This window comes from Canis lupus, chromosome 8 (genome assembly GCF_003254725.2).
Source record: "Canis lupus dingo isolate Sandy chromosome 8, ASM325472v2, whole genome shotgun sequence".
In the NCBI taxonomy this organism is placed as follows: domain Eukaryota; kingdom Metazoa; phylum Chordata; class Mammalia; order Carnivora; family Canidae; genus Canis; species Canis lupus.
The window spans coordinates 34,411,604-34,433,943 of NC_064250.1; the positions used below are offsets into that span (position 1 = coordinate 34,411,604).

Sequence of the window (22,340 nt, forward strand, 5' to 3'; positions counted from 1 at the left end):
TAAGTATTCAGTTCAGTGAGATTTGATTAGCTTATGCCTCAGCATAACCACTTGGAAAGCAGTATATAGAATATTTCAGTGTTATGATCACTCTACAGAGGCAGGATAGACCTTGTAACAAAAATTGGTTTGGATGTTGAGATAATCCCACACATATACCCTGGAAGTATATGTGTGTAATAAGTGGTGTAGCATTGTATGTAGAATAATGTGTTATACAGTTGACTCTTGAACAACATGGGGGTTAGGGGTACTGACCCCTGAACAATAAAAAATCCATGTATAACTTTGGACTCTTCAAAAACTTAACTACTAATAGCCTATGGTCAGCTAGAAGCCTTACCAATAACATAAATAGTTGATCAACACATATTTCACATGTTGTTTGTATCATATACTGTATTCTTACAATAAAGTAATTTAGAGTACAGAAAATGCTACTAAGAAAATCATAAGGAAGAGAAAATACACATATAGTACTGTACTGCATTTATTTTTTTTAAATCTACATATAAGTGGACCCATGTAGTTCAAACCCATGTTGTTCAAGGGTTGGTTATAGTGGTATAAAGTAGTTACTCACATAGAGGCTTTTAGTAAAGCAGGACATATCTCAAGCAGGTCTAAACAAATTGCTTGAGAGAATTAGGAGGAAGGACTGGCTTTGGCCTTTACTGTGATTAGGTTGTGGGAAAGAAATGAAAGCTCCCATAAGTTTGCCAGGGTTTGTGTGGTTGAACTTCCCACCATCACCCAGGAAAAGAGTGTGAGAGCTTTCTTATAGGTCTGCCCAGTTGTGGAAAAAGAGAGACAGAAGGGATGAGACTTGGAAACTGTCAGCAAATACCAAAAATGAAGTCAAACTTTGTTATGTTCCATCACCTCAAAAGTATCATTATGATCCTTTACAATAAATTCCTGCAGTGAATTCAGATTTCATAGCTGGTCAAGGAACAGAATATGACCATAAGGTGGCAGTAGCATGCATGAGGTTTATTTGTGCTACACTTTGACAGGTTTGTATGTGGGGTAAATCCCTCACAGCATAAGACCATGGAGAAGCAAAGCATGGAGGCCACTGCCCAGGAGAGGAGAGCAAGGGAATTTCTGAGCAGAAGAGACTCAGAGGGTCTCATGAGTCAAGACAGTGTTGCTCAGCAGCCAGTATTAGGGACTCTGTGTCAGAGAGCTCCAAAGAGCCACAGTGGCTTGGAGGCTCTTATGGCTACAGCATTTATCTTATCTATGACCACCAGATGTTGGGTCTAGTTTCACAGGACATGAAAAGCATGCAGGCTCTCTATGACTAAAAATCTGTTTCTTTGGGCTATTTTTAAAAGAGTTGGGCTATAGAACCAGTGACCCAGCCTTCTGTGAAGAAATAAACAACATAGGGCCAATATTACAAAGATTATCTTTGGTTCATTTATATAACAATTCCCTCTCATTCAAAGAGGTAACCACATTCCAATTTCTATCAGCATGGTTATTTTTACATGTTTTGGGTTTCAAATGAAGAGTATAGAGTATGCTTTTGCATTTGTCTACTTTTGCTTGACATGTTTTTGGTTTTTTGGTTTTGTTTTGTTTTGTTTTGTTTTGTTTTGTTTTGTTTTGTTTTTTAGAGAGTCAGGGAGGGGCAGAGGGAGAGAGATCCTAAGCATGTTCCATGGCCAGCATAGAGCCCAATGTAGGGCTGTATCTCATGACCCTGAGATCATGACCTGAGCCAAAATCAAGAGTCAGACACTATCAAGCCACCCAGTCATGATTTTTAGAGTCATTCATGCTATTGCATTGGTAGTTATTGTTTTGGGATTGCTGTACATTGCATTATAGTAATATATTGCATGAGTATACCATAATTTTTTTAAAAATCTATTCTTTGGGGGTGGCTGAGTGGGTTGAGCTTCTAACTTCAGCTCAGGGTTGTGAGATCAAGCCCCATGTGTGTCTCCATGCTCAGTGTGGAGTTTGAGATTCTTTCTTTCCTGCTCCTTTGCCCCTCCCCCCAACTCACAAGCACACATACACACACTCTCACTGAAATTCATTCATTCATTCATTCATTCATTCATTCTTACCAAAAAACCTGTTTTCTGGTTGATGGACATTCAATTGTCTCCGGTTTTAGGCTATTATAAATAAGCCTGTTATGCAGTTTTTCAAATAAATTTTTATAAATACTATTTTTTTTAATTTCTTCTGAGTAATTAGGTAAGAGAAGAATTATTGGATCATACGTTGATGTATTTTAACTTTATAAAATAAAGCTAGCATTCTTCAAAGGGGTTGTATCATTTTACACTTTCAACAGCAACATGTGAGAGTTTCAACTATTCCACAAACTTACCAATATTTGGTATCATTTATTTTTTTTTAATTAACCATTGCAATGGGTATGAAATTATATGTCATTGTGGGTTGATTTGCATTTCCCTGGTGACTAATAAAGTTGAGCACATTTTTATTTGCCTATTGGTCATTCACATATCTTGTGTGAATTTTTTTCAACCATTTTACTGATTTTTAGGTCTTCTTTTAAATGTAGTATAATTCACTTTTTAATATATTATTCAATGAATTTTGAAAAATGCATGAAGTCATGTGATCATTACAAAGAAGACACAGAATTTTTCCATTACCCCATCCCCAAAACATGTGTGCATGTGCACATACACACAAATTTCTCTTGTGGTAACCTTTTGTCATTGAATCCCCTCCCTCCCATTAGCCCTTAGCAACTACTTGTTTATTCTTAATCTTATTTAAATTGAATTATACAGTATGTAGAGTTTTTAGACTTTTTTTTAGCATAATATATTTGAGAGTCATCCTTATTGTTCCATGTATCACTAATTCATTTTTTTTGTTGCTGAGTAGTTTCCATGGTATGAGATATACTATTTGTTTATTCAGTCCCTAGGTGAGGGACATTTGTGTTGTTTTCAGTTTGGTGCAATTTTGAATAACACTGCTATAAACATTTACATGTATGTTTTATACATGTATATGAACATGTTTCCATTTATCTTGAATAAATAGCCGGGAATGAAACTTCTGGGTCATATGATAAAGGTATCTATGTAAAATATTACCAAACTGGGGTACCTGGGGTGGCTCAGTATGTTGAGTGTCCGACTCTTGGCTTTGGCTCAGGTCATAATCTCAGGGTTGTGGGATTGACCCCTGAGTCAGGCTCCATGCTCAGCATGGAGTCTGCTTGAGATTCTTTCTCTACCTCTGCCCTTCCCCCTATTCATGCACTCTCTCTCTCTCTCTTCCTTCTCTCTCTAAAATTAAAAAAAAATTACCAAATTGTTTTCTACGTGAACAACTTTCATTCCCGTTAACAATATAGATTTTATTATTGTACAATCTCAGTATTATGCCTTTTTTTTTCTTTCTTCCTTTTTTTTTTTACCTTTAGCCATTTTAATAGATTAATAGGGGATCTTAGTTTCAGTTCATACTTCCTTAGTACTAATGATGTTGACTGTCTTTTCATGTGCCTATTTGAAATCTGCATTCTTCTCTTGAAATTTCAAATCTTTAATTTGTTTTATTATTGAGGTTTAAGAATTCTTTATATATTTTAGATACAAGTCCTTGGCTAGATATAGGATTTGAAAATATTTACTTCCAGTCTGTAATTTGTCTTTAGTTCTTTTATCAATCTCTTTTGCGGATCAAAAGCTTTTAATCTGAATCAGATATCACTTATCATTTCTGTTTGATGGATCATGGAAAGAAGGTAAAAACCTTTTTATATCTAAAAACACTTTTCATAAGCCAAGATCCTAAAGATTTTCAAATAGAGATCCTGGAGATTCTGTTCTTCTTTGTTAAGCTCTTTCTTGACTGAATTTTCTTTTGAGCATGTATCACATTTTCTTTTTTCTTTTTTTATTTTATGACAGCCTGTGGTAGTGGAGACTGCAGAGAATCATGTTTATCTACAGAAAAAGGCATTTTCCTTCTTTCTCCAGGCTACTCGTATGGGCAGATAGGGTAGGGCAAAACTACTGAATTTTTAGATAACCTGCATCTGGGCTTTGTTGAATGCAGCTTTAGCTAAGTGTAGTCCATCACTGGCTGTTATATTTTGAGGGATAAATGAAAACATAACCCTCAGCAAGGCTTGGGAGCTGAATACCAGTGAGGCTCTAGACAATCATGGGATATTTTTTTTCTAGTTTATAGCCTGGCTACAGCTATTTGGGTTCCGGGGTTGTTCTCTTGGCTCTCCAGGTGCTGGCTTCTCTTCCTTGTCAGCCACTGCCTTCACTCAGTGGGACCTCGTATGCTTCAGGTAGATTCCCTCCATTCTCCTGCCCTGCTTCTAGGCTTCATCGGACAACCTCTCTTGCACTGGAATACCCATAGTTGGATATCACTCTACAGGAAAGCGAGCAGCCATGCATAGCTTCTCTCCTAGGAGGAGCTTGTCACTGTCTACAGTTTAGCTCATTTAGGATTTTCCCCATGTCCTCAGCTCTCTGATTTTTTTTTAACTGAAATTACGATCTTGTAGCTTATCTAGTTTTTACTCTGTTAATGTGGGGATGATAATCTCTTGCAAATTTTTACACACTGAAGCAGAAATTCCTTATATTTGCTTTTCAGTTACTAAAATATGCACTCAGATTATGTCTGATTATGGACCCTCAGTCTTAGATATATTTTACTTTTATTAATATATGTCTGCATGCACACATGCACGTGTGCTTTGGGAGGCAGTATTTGGAAGAAGCTGGATCAGAGACAGCTAACCAAATATTTTAAATCAAAAGTGAGTATAGCCTTCCAATTATACTTATTGACTCTGATAATTATACTGTATTAATCTTAGCTGGTTGATTTATGAAATTACAGATAAATATTGAATAATTTAATGCCTGATCATTTAAAATATTTCCTGTCGTGTTATGCTCTAGGAAACACAGTTAAATTATATTCTTGTGATAAATCACAAGGTGTTTATTGTGTTATTTGTCACTAGTTAGTTCTCTTTGCCTTCAAAGTTCATGTTCTTTCAGCTGTACCTCTTCATACATGTAAAGTGCAATTGTGAAAAATAAATGACAAGATCTGAAGGGAATGTAAAAGTTCTAGTATTGAAATATTAGGATGAATTATGAGTGATTTTCTTTTCCTTCTTCAAAAAATTTCTCAAGACTTATGATGATAAAGGGAATGAATTTATAGAATTTTAAACTCAGAAATACAGATAAATGGCACGACAAAATGAACTATATTTTTTTTTGAACTATAGTTTTGTTAACAAAATCTGAATCCCATTTCAAATGATTTTAACATATATTTATCTTTTCTTTCTCTCATTTTAAAGGTTTCCTAGCAGTAGCAATGATAAATTACTCATTGTAAAATATTATACTTATTACAGTATTCAAAAGGGTAATTTTTTAAGGGAAAGAGAATTTTTACCTTCTACATGTACTCTAAGAATGAATAGAATTTGAATATGTGTAATTGATATTCTTTCCTTGAAAGCAGTGACAATTTTAGATATGCTTTGTATTAATTTGTTCTCAGGATCAGATCCTAAAAAGAGGCATTTTTCTACGTACTAATGAATAGAAAGAAAATACTATGGAGAAAAGTCACCATCTGACTATTTGCATGTAATTTGCCTCTTTAGTTTCAAATTCTATAAAAGAGAATAAAGACATCTCTTTTTCAATCTTATTATTAATTTGAAATCTCCATGATCTTGCCAGGATTGTTTTTCTATTTAACTTTTAAAAAAATGTTTTATTTATTTATTCATGAGAGACACAGAGAGAGAGAGTTAGAGACACAGGCAGAGGGAGAAGCAGGCTCCATGCAGGGAGCCTGATGCAGGACTCGATCCTGGGACTCCAGGATCACGCCCCAGGATCACGCCCTCAGCTGTAGGCAGGCGCTAAACCGCTGAGCCACCCAGGGATCCCCTCTTCTATTTAACTTAATAACCAACTTTTTTTTGAAGCAATAGAATCTAAGTTACATAAAGACCCATCTGAAATATAAGTTGAAGAAGAACAGAAAGAAGCCAAGTGCTGGATATCAATGCTCAGTAGGTTTCCTCCACCCGAACTACAAAGTGCCTCCCTCTATAGAGCATGTCCAAAAGTGTCAAAAAAGAAGGAGGAAAAGAAAAACAAACAATTTCTCCATAAACTCCTTGTGTGCATTATATTTCCGTGTTGAAATTTATTAATTTATTTTAATTTTGTGATGTCATTAAGAAAAATACTTTAAGAATATAATGCAAATATCAATTTGTCAACCTTCCCCATATCAGTCTCACCCCACATTTGGACTCATGCTGCATTTGTATACAATAGAAGCTCATTCTGAAAGCTGTGCCTACATTTCTTTTCCCATGATGTGTTTTAATAATGGTAGAAATATATACAAAACTATTTAAAGCTATTTTCACTGGGATCTCTTTCTTTACACATTATTTCTAATCATCAACCCCTTGTTTCTTAAAATTGTATGCATCTTTTAAAACCCTATCAAACAAAAAGTATATTAACCCCAAAATATGGCTTGAGAGATTTATTTCAGAAAGTATGATCCATAAATTATAGCATTATCCTTTTTGTGAAAGTGAGGAAATTTCGTCTTCAACACTATGAAATATTGTTCAGTGTGTTTTTAAAAACCAAAGTGTGAATTCTCTATATATAGACACAGGTATTACTATAGACATAGACAAAGGCATGTTTGTGTCTGCAGTTACTGGATAAATGTGAGAGCCAGAGAGCCTTTCTGTGGTTTACGAAAAGACCTTTATGTCCTGTGGTGGAAGACCATAGCTGAACAACAAGTTGAAAACCTAGTTCTTAGAGTCACGGTGCTCTAGTGACCTTTGAATACTCAGTCAAAGCAGGTCTATTATGCAAAAGCTAGGACCCTAGTGTGCATCCTGAAGCTTGAGACAGGGAAATCTGGATGGATACTCCTGAGGATATTGACTATATACATCCTTCACCTCTGGACCCCCTGAGCTTGCAGAGGTGACTCACCTTTCCCTGATAAAAGGAGTTGTGCTGGAAAATAATGCAGGAACTTCTCCCTGACAAGCTGCCAAATGTTCCCCTCAGAAGCAACCCCACCTCCTTTCCTGTCTGCCAGGTCAACATCTAGAGTTTAAATCCCTGCATAAACTTCCATGGGACATTATGGTCTGATAAGGAAGAAAAGATGCTATACAACAAAGAATTGCAAGAATTTGTGGCCTGTACCTATTATTTTTGGAATGTTCGTGATCAAGGTATACAGAATGTAAAACTGGCCATGCAAGAATCATAGACTTAGGGGCACTTGCTCATTAACAGCGTTTAACCTTGTATTAGTCTGGGTTTTCCAGAGAAGCAAAACCAATTTTTACATAAAAATTGTTAAATAGGGAGGCCATTAGATTGAGGTGATTTCTAATGGCTTGGCAGCCTAAGTAAGCAAACCAAGACCTAAGCTTCAAGGTTAAGAAATCAAAACCTGAGGAAAACCAATTATAAACAGCCATTAGACTTTCCCAAATAAGGCACTGCCTAAGCTAAAGCCCATCAAATAATTTCCTCGCTTTGCTTCTAGGTCTTTTTTGTAAGTCTTGTCCCTAGCTCCTGTTGATGGAGTACTAACCACTTCTGTTTTGGCACCACCCAACTCAAATTTATTTTCACTCAAACTCCTAAAGATTTTAATATGTCTCAGTTTATCGTCTAACAACACAAATCTTCCTTGACTTTACAATGAGGTTATGTCTGGATAAACCCACCACATATCATAAGATGAAAATACATTTAGTATACCTACCAAACTTCATACCTTAGTCTAGCCTACCTTAAAAAAATGCTCCAAACACTTTCATTAGCCTACTTTGGCCAAAATCATCTAACATAGAGCCTATTTATAATGAAAGGTTGAATGTCTCATGTAATATATTGAATACTATGCTGAAAGTAAAGAACAGAGTGGTTGAGTAAAGAAAGTTGTCTCTGAGTATCCATTGTTTATCCTCATGATTATGTGGCCAACTAGGAGCTGGTTAGTTTGGGATTAGCACTTGTAAAAGAGAATCTGTGGAGGTCCCTAGCCCCCGTTTCACCACATGAGGACATAGCAAGAAAGTGGTGACTACAAACCTGGAAGAGGTCCCTCACCCAATCATGATAGTAGCAACTCTGATTTCAGATCTTCTAGCCTCCAGAAGTGTGAGAAATAAATTTCTGTTGTTTATAAGCCACCCAGTCTATGATATTTTGTTATAGCAGCCTGAACAGACTGAGATACATGGGTCAAATCTGATCTGAATGGCCTGTTTGCCCAAGCAAAACCCCAGGATCAGGGGGAGACAGGGGGCAAGGAAGAACACTGTAGCCTTTTTTCTTTTTTTTTTTTTTAAAGATTTTTATTTATTTATGCATGAGAGACACAAGGAGAGAGAGAGAGAGAGAGAGAGAGAGATTGGCAGAGACACAGGCAGAGGGAGAAGCAGGCTCCATGCAGGGAGTCCAACATGGGACTTGATATCAAGACCCCAGGATCACGCCCTGGGCTGAAGGCAGCACTAAACCGCTGAGCCACCCGGGCTGCCCCTATAGCCTTTTTTAAATTTGATTTGGGATGTATTTACAGATATAGGGGGGAGCAGATGCAACAAGTAACTTCTCTCCATCTCTGGTCTCAGAAATAAGGCCCTGTTATTCCCCCTGCCTATCTCATCATGACAAGAATGCAACTAAGGTGCAATGAGTAAATTGGTCCAGTTGTGACCCTGGAAATTCATTCCAGGTAGCATGGATATTAAGATGGTAGGGACTAGGGGAATCTCCCCTGTGCCAGAGCCTCCCACCCCTGTCCCTTACACCATCCGCAGCAGGACCTACAAATTCCCACGGACCCCAACATCTCCAGGTGCAAAGCAGCTGTGTTTCCTAGACAAATCCCTAAATGCTGCATCTAAAGCCAGAATGCCTGGCACCTAAACACTCTTGTTTGTTTCTAATGAAGTTGATATTATGCCTAACCAATAAGGATTGTGGAAATAAATGAAGACTACTCAGCTGAGAACAAACAAGGGTTGTTTATTCAGAGCTTGCTATAGCAAGAGAGTCACCCACCATGACTTGCATTTGGCAGAGATGCAAAGGCAAGCAAGGGAAATGGAAAATTTTTATAGGGAGAAAAAGGAAAGCTTCAGGTGTGCTCTGATCAGAGATGGTTGGTGTGGGGAAGCTGGAAAGGGCTAATTGGAAGCAGGGCATCTCATATGATTACGGGGGGGGGGGGTGAGAAGGGTACATTTTTGGCTTACTCTGATTGTTTCCAAGTTGGAAGTAGGGGTGAACAAGGGAAGCTGGCAATGATTGAGCAAGGTCTGATCACTTTAGGCAGATTCCTGCAGATGCTATGGTTTGGCTTCCCAGACTGGTTGCTGTAGAGGTGGTAGATATGGATTCTATTGTCATGTATGATCTGGCCATTGTCTATATATTCGGCCTCTCAGAATGGAGAGCAATGGTGGGTGGAAGTCTCCAGACCCACAAATATTCAGAGATTTGTGACTGTTCAGTAGTACCCAGGCCCAGCACTCTTCTTTTGGGAATATGCAAAAACTGAAGGATGTATGCCTTCTCCTGGCCTAAATTCTCCCAGTAAAGCCTGTTCTTTGACCAGTGGTTCTTAACTCAGGAGGTGATTTTGTCCCCCCAGGGAATGTTTGGCAATCTCTGTAGGTATTTTTGGTTATCACAACTGGGTTATATATGGATGTGGCTAAATATCCTTTAATATACATGATAGCCCCACACAATAAGGAATTATCTGACCCAAAATGTCAGTAGTGCCAAATCCCAACACATACTGTGGGATGCTATGGAACTTATCTTTATTATCCTTATATAAAGATACAATAAAATGTTCAACAGTCATAGGCAATTTCCCTAAGGATATATCCTAAGGATAGATAAAGCCACAAAAAATTATATGATGATTTATATTACAGGTTTATTTATAAATCAGAAAAACTGGCAACCACCTAAACAACAATAATGGAATGAACTTTGATCCATCCACCCAATTGAAGTATTAGGTACCCTTAAAAATATTTCCTTGAATAATATTCAGTGACATGGAATATGATATATTATTTAGTGTTGAGTAAAAATAATTAGAATAGAAAATGGAATATACCCATAATGTTCAGTGTTGTAGAATTCACCTTTATTCTCCTTGCATTACAGCACCATGATGGCACCCTCAGCAGTCTTTCTGGGGATGGAATAGACTAGAACATTAAATGAAAATTGTCCTATCCCAGCTTATCAGAGCTCCTTAAAATTTTAATGGTTGAACCCTTAAAGAAAGATTTGTGTTATTAACAAGTTATTCAGCTCTAGGCTGAGTGTTCAAGTGATCTCTTTTTCTGCTTCATGGTTCTTCTCACAAAAGGTTTAAGGTGCCAAGCCAGCCTCCTTGAACAATCCAAATATATCATGCAGGTGTATTGTTCTCAACTTCAGAGAGGATAAAAATAATTTCTTTGAGGTCTCCTTCACTCAGGTGCCAATGAATCCTCACTAAGCTATTTGCCTCCTTAATGGAAACAGTTTATTTATACTCCTATTGCTAAAGACTCTTTAGGAATCTTTTTGATAATGGTACACATACTTCACCTAGAAGCTAGTTTTGGGACTGTACATAACAAATATTACTTCTCCCATTGCTGTGTATATATAATGATTTTATCCCTTATGTTGCTGAATATAATCCCATGTGGTTCAGACTTCACTCATAAATACTGAGTACATGATCTGGATGTTATTAATAATTAAGTCTGTAGTTAGTGTCTGCATAGGCCTCTCTTGCCATGGAAAGCAAAAAGACTTGTCCTGGTGATCCCATACAGCTGGAAATTGCCTTATTTCCTGAAGAGGGAATGCTTTTCAGTAAGTGAAGTTATACCTCCACCTATGAACAATATTGGACATTATTAGAATCAACAGAATCAAGGGAACCATATTGGAAAAGGAGAAAAAACTAGCAGCTTTTAAGTAATTGCTGTGTTATCACTTCTTAGTCCCTGTGAAGCTGTGTGTTCGGTTCTCATTCCCAAAGCCTTTGAGCCTACAGCCAACCCAAAACATGCTTCTATTTGGCCTCGAGGACTTTTACTTTGCTTTAAACTCTTCAGTGATTGGTAATATCAAGACTTTCCATCCAGGGTGGGTTAGTCAGTGGGTTGATCTAAAATGTATCCCTCTGATTTTGTTTTTGTTTTTGTTTTTTTTTTTGGTTTTTTTTTTTTTTTGGTGTGTGTGTTTAAGATTTATGTAGTTATTTGAGAGAGAGAGAGAGAGAGAGAGAGAGAGAGAATCAATGGGGGGGGAGAAGTAGAGGGAGAGAGAGAGAGAGAGAGAAGCAGATTCCCTGCTGAGTATGGAGCCTGATGTGGGGCAAAATAATTCACAAAGTGGTTAAGGTCTCCTGCTCAAGGACATGATTAAAGGTTTCCTGGTAGTACAGCAAATATCATCTGCAATGGGGAAAAACAGGGCTTTTTCTCTAATGTCAGGAACATGACAGGGATCTCCATCTCACCACTGTTGTTTAACATAGTACTAGAAGTCCTAGCCTCAGCAATCAGACAGCAGAAAGAAATATTTTTTATTTTACTTTACTTTTTAAAAATATTTTATCTATTTATTCATGAGAGAGAGAGAGAAAAGGCAGAGAGAGAACCAGGCTCCATGCAGGGAGCCCGATGTGGAACTCAATCCCAGGTCCCCAGGATCACGTCCTGGGCTGAAGGCAGCACTAAACCAAACCACTGAGCCACCCAGGCTGCCCCAGGAGAAAGAAATAAAACACATTCAATTGGCAAAGAATAAGTCAAACTTCCACTCTTGCAGATGACACAATATTCCATGTTGAAAACACAAAGACTCTACCCCCAAATTGCTAGAATTCATAAAGGAATTCAGCAAAGTGGCAGGATATAAAATTAATGCACAAAAGTCAGTTCCATTTTTATATACTAACAATGAGGCAAAGGAAAGAGAAATCAAGGAATCAATCCCATTTATAATTGCACCAAAAACCATAAGATACCTGGCAACACACCTAACCAAGGAGGTAAAGGATCTGTACTCTGAAAACTGTAGAACACTTATGCAAGAAACTGAGGAAGACACAAAGAAATGGAAAAACATTCCATGCTCATGGATGGGAAGAAAAATATTGTTAAAATGCCTATGCTACATTCAATGCAATCTTTATCAAAATACCATCAACATTTTTCACAGAGCTAAAACAAACATTCCTAAAATTTGCACGGAACCAGAAAAGACCTCAAATAGCAAAAGTAATGTTGAAAACCAAAGCTGGTGGCATCAAAATTCTGGACTTCAAGCTATATTACAAAGCTGTAATCATCAAGATATTATGGCACTGACACAAAAACAGACACACAGATCAATGAAACAGAATAGAGAACCCAGAAATGGACCTACAACTCTATGGTCAACTCATCTTCAACAAAGCAGGATAGAATATCCAATAGGAAAAAAACAGTCTCTTCAACACCATTTGTTGGGAAAATTGAACAGACAAATGTGGAAGAATGAAACTGGACTATTTTCTTATACCATACACAAAAATAAACTCAAAATGGATGAAAGACCTAAATGTGAGACAGAAATCCATCAAAATCTTAGAGGAGAACACAGGGAACAACCTCTATGATCTCAGCTGCAACAACTTATCACTAGATACATCTTCAAAGGCAAGGGAAACAAAGGCAAAAATGAACTATTTGGACTTGATCAAGATAAAAAAGCTTTTGCACAGCAAAGGAAACAGCAAAACCAAAAGGCAACCTACAAAATGGGAGAAGATATTTGCAAATGTCTTATCATATAAAGGCTAGTATCCAAAATCTATAAAGAACTTATCAAACTCAACACCCGAGAATAAATAATCCAATCAGGAAATGGGCAGAAGACATGAACAGACATTTCTCCAAAGACATACAAATGGCCAATAGACACATGAAAAAATGCTCAATATCACTTGGCATCAGGGAAATACAAATCAAAACCACAATGAGATACCACCTCACACCAGTCAAATGGCTAACATTAAGAAGTCAGGAAATAACAAATATTAGTAAGGATGTAGAGAAAGGGAACCCTCCTACAGTGCTGGTAGGAATGCAAACTAAATTTAAATGCAAGTTAAAAATAAAGCTATCCTACAACCCAGCAATTGCACTATTAGGGATTTATCCAAAAGATACAAACATAATGATTCAAAGGGGCACATGTACCCCAATGCTTATGGCAGCAATGTCCACAATAACCAAACTATGTAAAAGAGCCCAGATGTCCATTGACAGATGAATGGACAAAGAAGATGTGGTTGGTATACACACACACACACACACACACACTGGAATATTAGTCATAAAAAAGAATGAACTCTTACCTTTTGCAATGATGTGGATGGAACTGGAGGGTATCATGCTAAGTGAAATAAGTCGGTCAAAGAAAGACAATTATCATATTATTTCACTCATGTGGAATTTAAGAAACAAAACAGATGAACATAGGCAAAAGGAAGGAAAAATAAGATGAAATCAGAGAAGGAGATGAACTCCTGGACTCTTAACTCCAGGAAACAAACTGAGGGTTGCTGGAAGGGAGGTGGGTAGGAAATGGAATAACTAGGTGGTAAGAATTAAGGAGAGCCCTTGTAATGAGCATTGATGTTATATGCAACTGATGAATCACTAAATTCTACCTCCGAAACTAATAATAACTATATGTTAATTAAACTTATTTCCAATTTTCAAAAGGAAAAATTAAAAAATAAAGGTGTCCTGGTAATAAACAATAATGCCAACTTAATGGATGACTTCTCGATGTAGTGTTGGCTAAAATATATTTATTTTAGATATGGGGGAGGGGCAGAGGAAAAGGGAGAAAATATTAAGTCCCCTGATGCTTGATCTCATGACTCTGAGATCATAACCTAAGCCAAATCAAGAGTCAGGTGCTTAACTGATTGAGGCACCCAGGTGCCCCTGGATCCCTCTGATTTTGTAAAATGAAAGAAGTGTGTCTGAAAGATAGCCTTAAAAATAAATACTTATAAAGTAGTTGCTAATGTTACTTTTGAGTATTTTTCCCTTATTGGCCATCCTTCTAATACAAATTAAATTCACTAAGCTTAGATTTGTGGATTTGGCACTGTTTGTTAGTCACTTTTTTTCTTTTTCTTTTTTTCTTTTTTTTAGAGAGAGAGCAGAGGGTAAGGGCTGCGGGAGAGGGAGAGAGAATCCCAAGTAGACTTCCCACTGAGCACAGAGCCTAACATGGGGCTTAATTTCATGACCCTGAAATCAAGACCTGAACCAAACCAAGAGTTGGATGCTTAACCAACTGAGACACCCAGGTGCCCCCATTTGGTAATTTTCTACTTCTGTTATCAAAGGTAACTGCTTTTAAAAATTATAAATACACATTAATCTACTCAGGCATCAGTGCTCTCACTGGGCAGGCTATAGATGATTAGTACTTAAATCTTGGGATTGAGATTAAAATTTTTTTTTCTCATAGCTTTGATGATATTATTTCATATTTTTCTAGCACCTAGTTTTGGTGATAAAAACCCAAGTGCCAGTGTGCATCTCATTGTTTGATTCTCATTGTTTAATCCACCCCTACTTTTCTCTCTCTGTCTCTGTTTTTCAGATTTTTTTCCCTGAAATTTCCTACTGATTCAACATATGAGACTTTCATTTTTCACTATTACATGCCCATGGAGATCCTTTCCATATGAAAAGTGATTGTGTTCATTTCTGGGAAAATCTGTTATATTTTTTCACACTGGAGTTCCCATTACTGGGATGATAGACTTCCTATATAGATTCCCCAGGATCTCATATCTTTCAAAAAATATGAGTCTGTCTCATTGCTCTACTTTATGGATTTTTTTCTTGGCTTTATCTTCTAATCCTTTATTAATTTTTTTTGTTTGAAGATAATGGTTTTTAGGTCCAAAGACTTTTTATTTAAAAATGTGCTGTTTGTTTTTCCTAGTATCCAATTCTTGTTTTCAGAATGAAATACTTTTGTAAGCTCTCTAAAGAGACTAATCAGGCTCTCTTCTGTTCTACGAAACTTCTCTATTTTCTTCAGACCCATTTATTTCCTTCTTGTTTATTTTGGTCTCTTATTTTGGAGACTACACTCAGCAGTGCTTAAGTAGTGGTCTAAAGATGGTCATAAATATTTGAGAATGCACATGCATAAAGCCATAGCAACTGGTAAGTTTTGCTTTTAGGCTGGGAGAGGAGATGGCTGATATAGTAGGAGGCTGCTATGTGCCAGAGTGTAGAAATCCTTGCTTCTGGGGCACTGACTTTCTTTAGAGAAATATCTTCCAATTTGGGGCTTGGGAAGTATAGTAGCTATGAGGTGTTGTGTTGAAGAAGGCATGGGGGTGTTAACAGTTCTGCATATAGACTTTTTAATCACTCCCTATGGTTTTAGCTCCACATCCAACTCTTACCCTAGAGTTTCCAAGGCTTGAGCCTCTTTAAGACTGATGCCATGACTTTCTACATGTGCTACGTTCTGATTTTCTCTTGCTGCTCCATCAGGCATCATTCCTCTATTTACTTTCTATCTTCCTGAAATTTGTTGAAATCTATTACTGGTTTTCCTCCCTTTTTCTTCATTAGTCTAGTTTACCTGAATTGAGTATTGTATTAAAAAAAAAAGTGAACTTGGTGAGGAGGATGCCTGGGAAAACCTGATGTTTCATAAGGTTGGGTCAAGTTAGAATACATGATTCTGTAAATCAGTGTGTTGTGCACACTGTAGTAAAAGAGAAGGTCTGGGACTAGGATGAAAAGAGTTAAGCACTCATTCATTGACATGGGTACAAAATTTTAATGGGACATGCACCAAAAAACTCAATTGAGTCAAAATTATTAGTAGTATCAAAAATTTAAATACTGGATTACTAGGAGTGCCATTTCAAGCCATATTAAAGTCTGAAACAATAGGAAAATTTTAAATAAATTTTGATATTTTGCTTATAGGTTTTTGCATAATTTTTAATTTAAAAAGTATTACCCTGGAGTGCCTGGGTGACTCAGTCAGTTAAGTGTCCAACTCTTGATCTTGGCTCAGGTCACAATCTTATGGTCATGAGATAGAGCATTGCATAGTGCTCTGTGCTGGATTTGGAGCCTTCTTAAGATTCTCTCTTTCCCTCTGCCCTTCCCCTACCCCAAAATACAACACTAACATATGAGGTATCTTGATTAATGAGATTTTTTGAGCTCCCTTAAATTTCATGCAAGCCGGTGAGATTGAAAGAGCTGGTACAGAGAACAACTAGCATAAGTGTTTGCAAAGAAGTTTTTTAAGACCAGTCAAGAAATTGTTGCTCTACCATTTCCTAAAATGTTTCCCTCATTCATTAGTTTGAACATGGCTCACTATACAAGGATAGAAACTTACCTGTTTGCCTCATTGCTGGCTCAGTTAATCTATTTCTAGTTGGGACTAAGGATAGGAAAAGTCAAACACAGAAGTACAGAATCTGGACATAACAGGAACTAAAATGCTAAGTGAGTGAATAAATACTTACAATATTGATACCACTACCAATAGTACATAAGTTGACTCACTTCTAAATAAGGCAGAAAATGAAAAATTCAGGGCACAGGGGTGGCTCAGTGGTTGAACATCTCCTTTGGCTCAGGTTGTGATCAAGTCCCACAGGGATCCTGCTTTTCCCTCTGCCTATATCTCTGTCTCTCTCTCTCTCTCTCTCTCTCTCTGTCTCTCATGAATAAATAAAATGTTTTTAAAAATGAAAAAAATTATGAAACACACAATTAAAATCTATAGTTCAAAAACTGCTTTTAAGCACACCAGTTCAGTTATAGCCAGTTCTATAGGAAGAATTGGACACTCATTTCAGAACCCTTTGAATATCTTTTTTCTTTAGTTATATATATTTTATTTATAGTAAACTGTATAAAATTTTCATTACATTTTTTAAATGCTCAGAGGAAGTGGCAAAGCGCTAACACATAAATGACCACCACTCAAACAGAATTGAGGAAACAGAAAAGTGGCTTAATATTTCAAGCTTATCTTTTAATTCAAAAATATAAAATATCAGGCAAAAAGAAAAGTTATTTGAGATATTAAAAATAAGAGAGCTAGTAGTATTAAGCACCCAATAAAGATAATGAATACCAGAATAAACACTGCTAAAAATGCAAATTAGAAGAATATCAAGAAAAATTCATCAAGAATATAGAGAAAAAGAAAAATATAGAATTAAAATGACAAATGCAGAAGATAAAGAAGATACATTACGCTCTATAATCATTTTGAAAAATGATGTTCTGCCAAATGCCATCTGCTAAAATTCAGTGTCTTTTGGAGAAACACTTCAGAAGCTAAAACGACCTGGAAACTCCCTTTGTTTGATGGAGGGCATCTTTCAGAAATAACCAGATATGAGGATGCCTGGGTGGCTCAGTGGTTGAGTGTCTGCCTTCAGCTCAGGTCATGATCTCAGAGCCCTGGGATCAAGTCCCACATCAGATTCTCTTCGGGGAGCCTGCTTCTCCCTCTGCCTATATCTCTACCTCTCTCTATGTCTCTCATGAATAAATAAATAAAATCTTTTTTAAAAAAAGAACCAGATATGTAACAGAGATAGTCCCATCTAAGTCAGGAAAAAAATAAGTTGCTTTTAATTACCATTTAAACATTATTCTGAAGTTATTTGATGCAATCAGATAAAGTAATAAATTCTAAAAAGGAGGTCAAATATTATTTCCCTAGAAAATATAAGGAAACACTAATAAACTATATTAAACAAGAATAACTAAAACATTAAATCATTAGGAATCAACCATAACAGTGACATTTTGAAATTAAAATAAATACACAAATTCTAATACATTTGGAATACCAAAAATGATTTTAAATATAATAGCAGACATAAAAAATATTCATCTCGCATCTGGCAGACATAGAAAATAACCATCTCCCATCTTTTTAAATGCTCTATTCAGATAAGCCAGACTGATGAAGAAGAGAAAAGTGAGGCCAGCAGCAAACAAAAGGTTTCAACATATTTCTGCAAGAACATTTCTAAATTATACCATAGGAGAAAATCTAGATCACTGTGGGTTTGGTGATGAGTTTTTACATGCATAACACCAAAAGCACTATCCATGAAAGAAAATACTTGCTAAGCTGGACTTAAAAATGTCTGCCCTAGCAAAGGCAATGTTAAGAAAATTAAAAATATCAAACCACAGACTGGAAGAAAATATTTGCAAAACATATATCCAATAAAAAACTTGTATCCAAAATATACAAAGAATTCTTAAAACTCAACATTTTAAAAATGGGCAAAGTATCTGAACACACTCTTCATCAGAGAAGATACACAGATGGCAAATAAACTTAGGAAAAGATGCTCAACATTAAATATCATTAGGGAACTGCAAATTAAAACAATAATTAGATAAAACTACATACCTATTAGGAAGGATGAATATATAAAAATATGTATATATTTATTTTTGTCCCAATGTGGCACTGTTATGGTTGATTCCTACTTGATTGGACCTTGACAGCATCAGTTGCTGATGAGGATATGGAGCAACAGAAACTCATTTATTGATGGTGGGAATGCAAAAAACACAGTCACTTTAGATGGCAGTCTGGCAGTTTCTTACAAAGATAAAATAGTATTACCATGAAATCCATCATTTACACTCCTTTGTATTTGTCCAAGTGAGTTAAAAATGTCCACAGAGAAACCTGTGCGTGAATGTTTATAACAGTTTTTTAATAATTGCCAAATAGGTGACTGGAAACTAGTATTTCCACACATATATTACTTTTTTAAAGATTTATTTATTTATTTGAGAGACAGAGACAGCATGAGCAAGAGGGGGAGAAGGAGAGAGAATCTCAGGCAGACTCCACACTGAGTGCAGAGCCTGATGCAGGACTTGATCTCACAACTATGAGATCATGACCTGAACCAAAACCAAGAGTCGGGTGCTTAACCAACTGGACCACCCAGGTGCCCCCGCATACGGAATATTATCCAGCGGTAAAATTAAACGAGCTATCAAGCCATGAAAAGACATAGTGGAGACTTAGTACATATTATTAAGTGAAAGAAGCCAGTCTAAAAAGATCTGATACATATTGTATGATTCCAATCATATAATATTCTGGAAAAGGCAAAAACTATAGAGATGGTAAAAATCAGTGGTTGGATGAGGTTTGGGGGAAGGGAGGGAGGGAAGAGTAGATAGAGCACAGATTTTTAGAGTAATGAAATTAATCTGTATGATAGTGTAATGGTGGATACAGTATATTATCTATATCTGTTGTCAAAATGCACAGAACTACACAATACAAAGAGTGAACTTGAAAGTAAACTAAGGTCTAGTTAACAATAATGTATCAGTATTGGTTCATTAATTGCAACAAATGTATCATGCTAATGCAAGACGTTAATAACAGAGAAGACTGCTTTGGAGAGGGAAAAGAAGGTATGTGGGAATTCTCTGTATTTTCTGTTCCACTTTTCCTTTAAACCCAAAACCACATTTTTAAAAAAAGTTTATTAATTAAAAAAAAAAAAACACTGAATTGGCATTTTTGCTACAAGTGTGGTATTTTAAAGGAAAAAAAAAAAACAGGATTCCAGAGAAAATAGAAAATTCTTTGTTTTATGAGTGCAACCTGGTCCCAATATTTTTGCCAGGGTCAGAAGAAGCCTTGTACTTTTTGTTGCCCATAAAAACCACTGTGCTCAACCAGCAACATTGCTGACACTTTTTTCTGACTTTTCTTGTTGCGCTACGATGAAATAAAAGGTTTCTTTTCTGGTAACTTCAATCTAGTCTTTTTCCAAAAAGCAACCAATTAGCATAAAAGGATTATGGGGGCTCATTTTTTTCTGGTTGGTTGGTTGCTTGGTTGGCTAGCTAATGGGTTGATTTTCAGAGTGGACTTTAATTTAAAACAGTTTTGTCCTTAATCTAGGAGGCCTTTCCGGGCACCAGAAGCATGCAGACATCCTTGCTTGAATACCACCTTTAGATGCTCCACTCAAGTCTCCTTCAAGCCATCATAGCCTCTAACTTAGAGTAACACAGAAGCTTCCTAACTACTTCTGCCCTTTCCATACTGACAGTTCATTAGCAGAGGAACCAAAGATGTTCAAGCATAAGTCAAGTAAAACTAGCTTGAAACATAGTAGGTAGGTATTCAATAAATATTTATTGAATGAATGAAATGGACAATAGTGCCCTCTAAAAACAGACTTCTTCCTGATGTTTCTGGAAGAAACTCTATAAAGTCTGAGCCACTTTATAGAGTGATCAACATGGTTTTCATAGACATGAAACAATTATCTGATTTACCTCTCTAGTAGAAATGGCTCTGCATACTGTATAGCCACAGAATGTAGAAAATGTTCATTATGGCCTCTGGTACTCTTTAATAATTTTTGAAGATTCATAGGCTATGTATCACAATCATATAAATATTTTTTCCCAAGAGCAAGTGTTAAATATAACCCTCCATTCATATTTTTATTTGTGGTTAAAGGTGGACACTGAAACCACTTTTTCAATACTAATTTTATGGGGCAATATCTCCTGAAGTCAAAGAAGCTGATCTTTCTATTACCTTTCTAAAATCAAAGAATAGTTATTGTGCATTTGTCATTTTATTTGATGCATAAGAAAGAGCAACCTCAACCGTCCTAGTTGATAGAAACTACCCTCAGTCAGTTGAGTTCATACTGACATCTGGAGGCCGAGTTTGGTACTACATTTCACTTCAGCATTATAAGTGCTTCTAAACCCCTTTAAAATAAGTAAAGCATCTGAAACATTAAAGATATCAAAAAGTAGTAAGAAAAAATATATTTAGTTTTTATGTCTTTTAAAAAATCTCTGATGCTTAGAAAATTTGGGTATAACTCTGGAAAAAGAATAACAGTAACCATGATGAACTTTTCTTGAGTACCAGCTGCATGGTCAGGCAGTACAGAAATGTTTTTGCTTGTAGCAACTCATTTCATCTTCAGATCATTCTATGAAATAAGGACTATTATTATCCTTATTTTACAGTTGAGATGCAGGCTCAGAGTGCTTGGTTATTCCTTAGGGTCACTTAACCAGTCATGGCAGAGCAGTTGAACCGAAATCTGTGTGACTTCAGTATCCAGCTGGCATTGTTGCAGAGGTTCTGCAGAAAGGAATGTGTTGTGAGATCGAAAGAAATTTTTGGCGAAGAATAAAGCATTCTGGGTCACTCCTACAAGGAGCCAAGTTATATAACTTCCTAAGTAACAAGCACTCAAAATATGCCATCAAAAAACATGTTTCTTAGGGAGAAAACTGATAAAAAGACATAGGAGACAACAGTATCAGTATCAGAAACAGTATTATTTGCCAACTCAGTCTGAGATCTATTTGTGAACTCTTTTCTTCGGTCAAATGAGTCGGACCTAGCCCTACTCTAATGGGGACCTGAAACACCATTTATTTGAGGCCCATATTTGTGAAGAGCTTCAAATGTGGATCTCCAAATGAGAGCTACTGAACACATTGCAAGATGATGACTTTCATCATACAATTTCATCCTTGTGGCTGATTAAATAATAGTCCAGCACCATCATGTGTTATGAATATGTAACTTTTGCAAATGTAATTATCTTCTAAAATAGCATAATTATGTTGTACTGTATTTTTCCACTAAAAGTATGAAGTGTAGACATGCTACACTTCAAGTATTATCATTTTAAAAAATGTTAATAAACTAAGAGCCTCCAAAGATGGAAGGGGGCCACCCCCTGTTGCGCTTTTAAATACCCTAGCTGTGCCTCCCTAAATTCAGCAACTGCCCTTGGAACAGTTAGCCAAGAAAGTGCTAATTTTGGTTTTAAGGTTCCTCTTCCCAAACTCAACCTTCCTTTCCAGTAGTTTCTCTAAAGTATTGGCAGGACTTTGCTGATAAGTCAAAAGCTAAAGTCATGGTTGAAGAAATGTCTAAGAAATCAGAAGTAGATACTGTGCTTTTGAAAGACGGCTGATGAACTAATGAACTTTATGCAGAGTATTTTGGCCAGTGTGGTTCTCGTACTTAGCTAAAGGGACTTAGCTAATTTCAATGTCTCCCAATGAGTTAATACTGCTAATCATGAGGGGTGTTTTTTGGGAAAAGCTTTTTGTTGTATTAAGGTGGTAACAATGA

The 22,340-nt window shown here is 36.4% G+C and overlaps 1 long non-coding RNA gene across 15 annotated transcripts in view; it reads left to right on the forward strand.

The window, feature by feature from the left end:
* Window positions 1-22,340, forward strand: part of LOC112657682 (uncharacterized) — a 176,008-nt gene that overhangs the window by 113,510 nt on the left and 40,158 nt on the right. For all 15 annotated transcript variants that reach the window (XR_007412687.1, XR_007412692.1, XR_004817845.2 and 12 more), the window contains one exon: window positions 20,121-20,337. This is a non-coding gene — a long non-coding RNA (uncharacterized LOC112657682). The remainder of the gene's footprint in view (window positions 1-20,120; window positions 20,338-22,340) is intronic.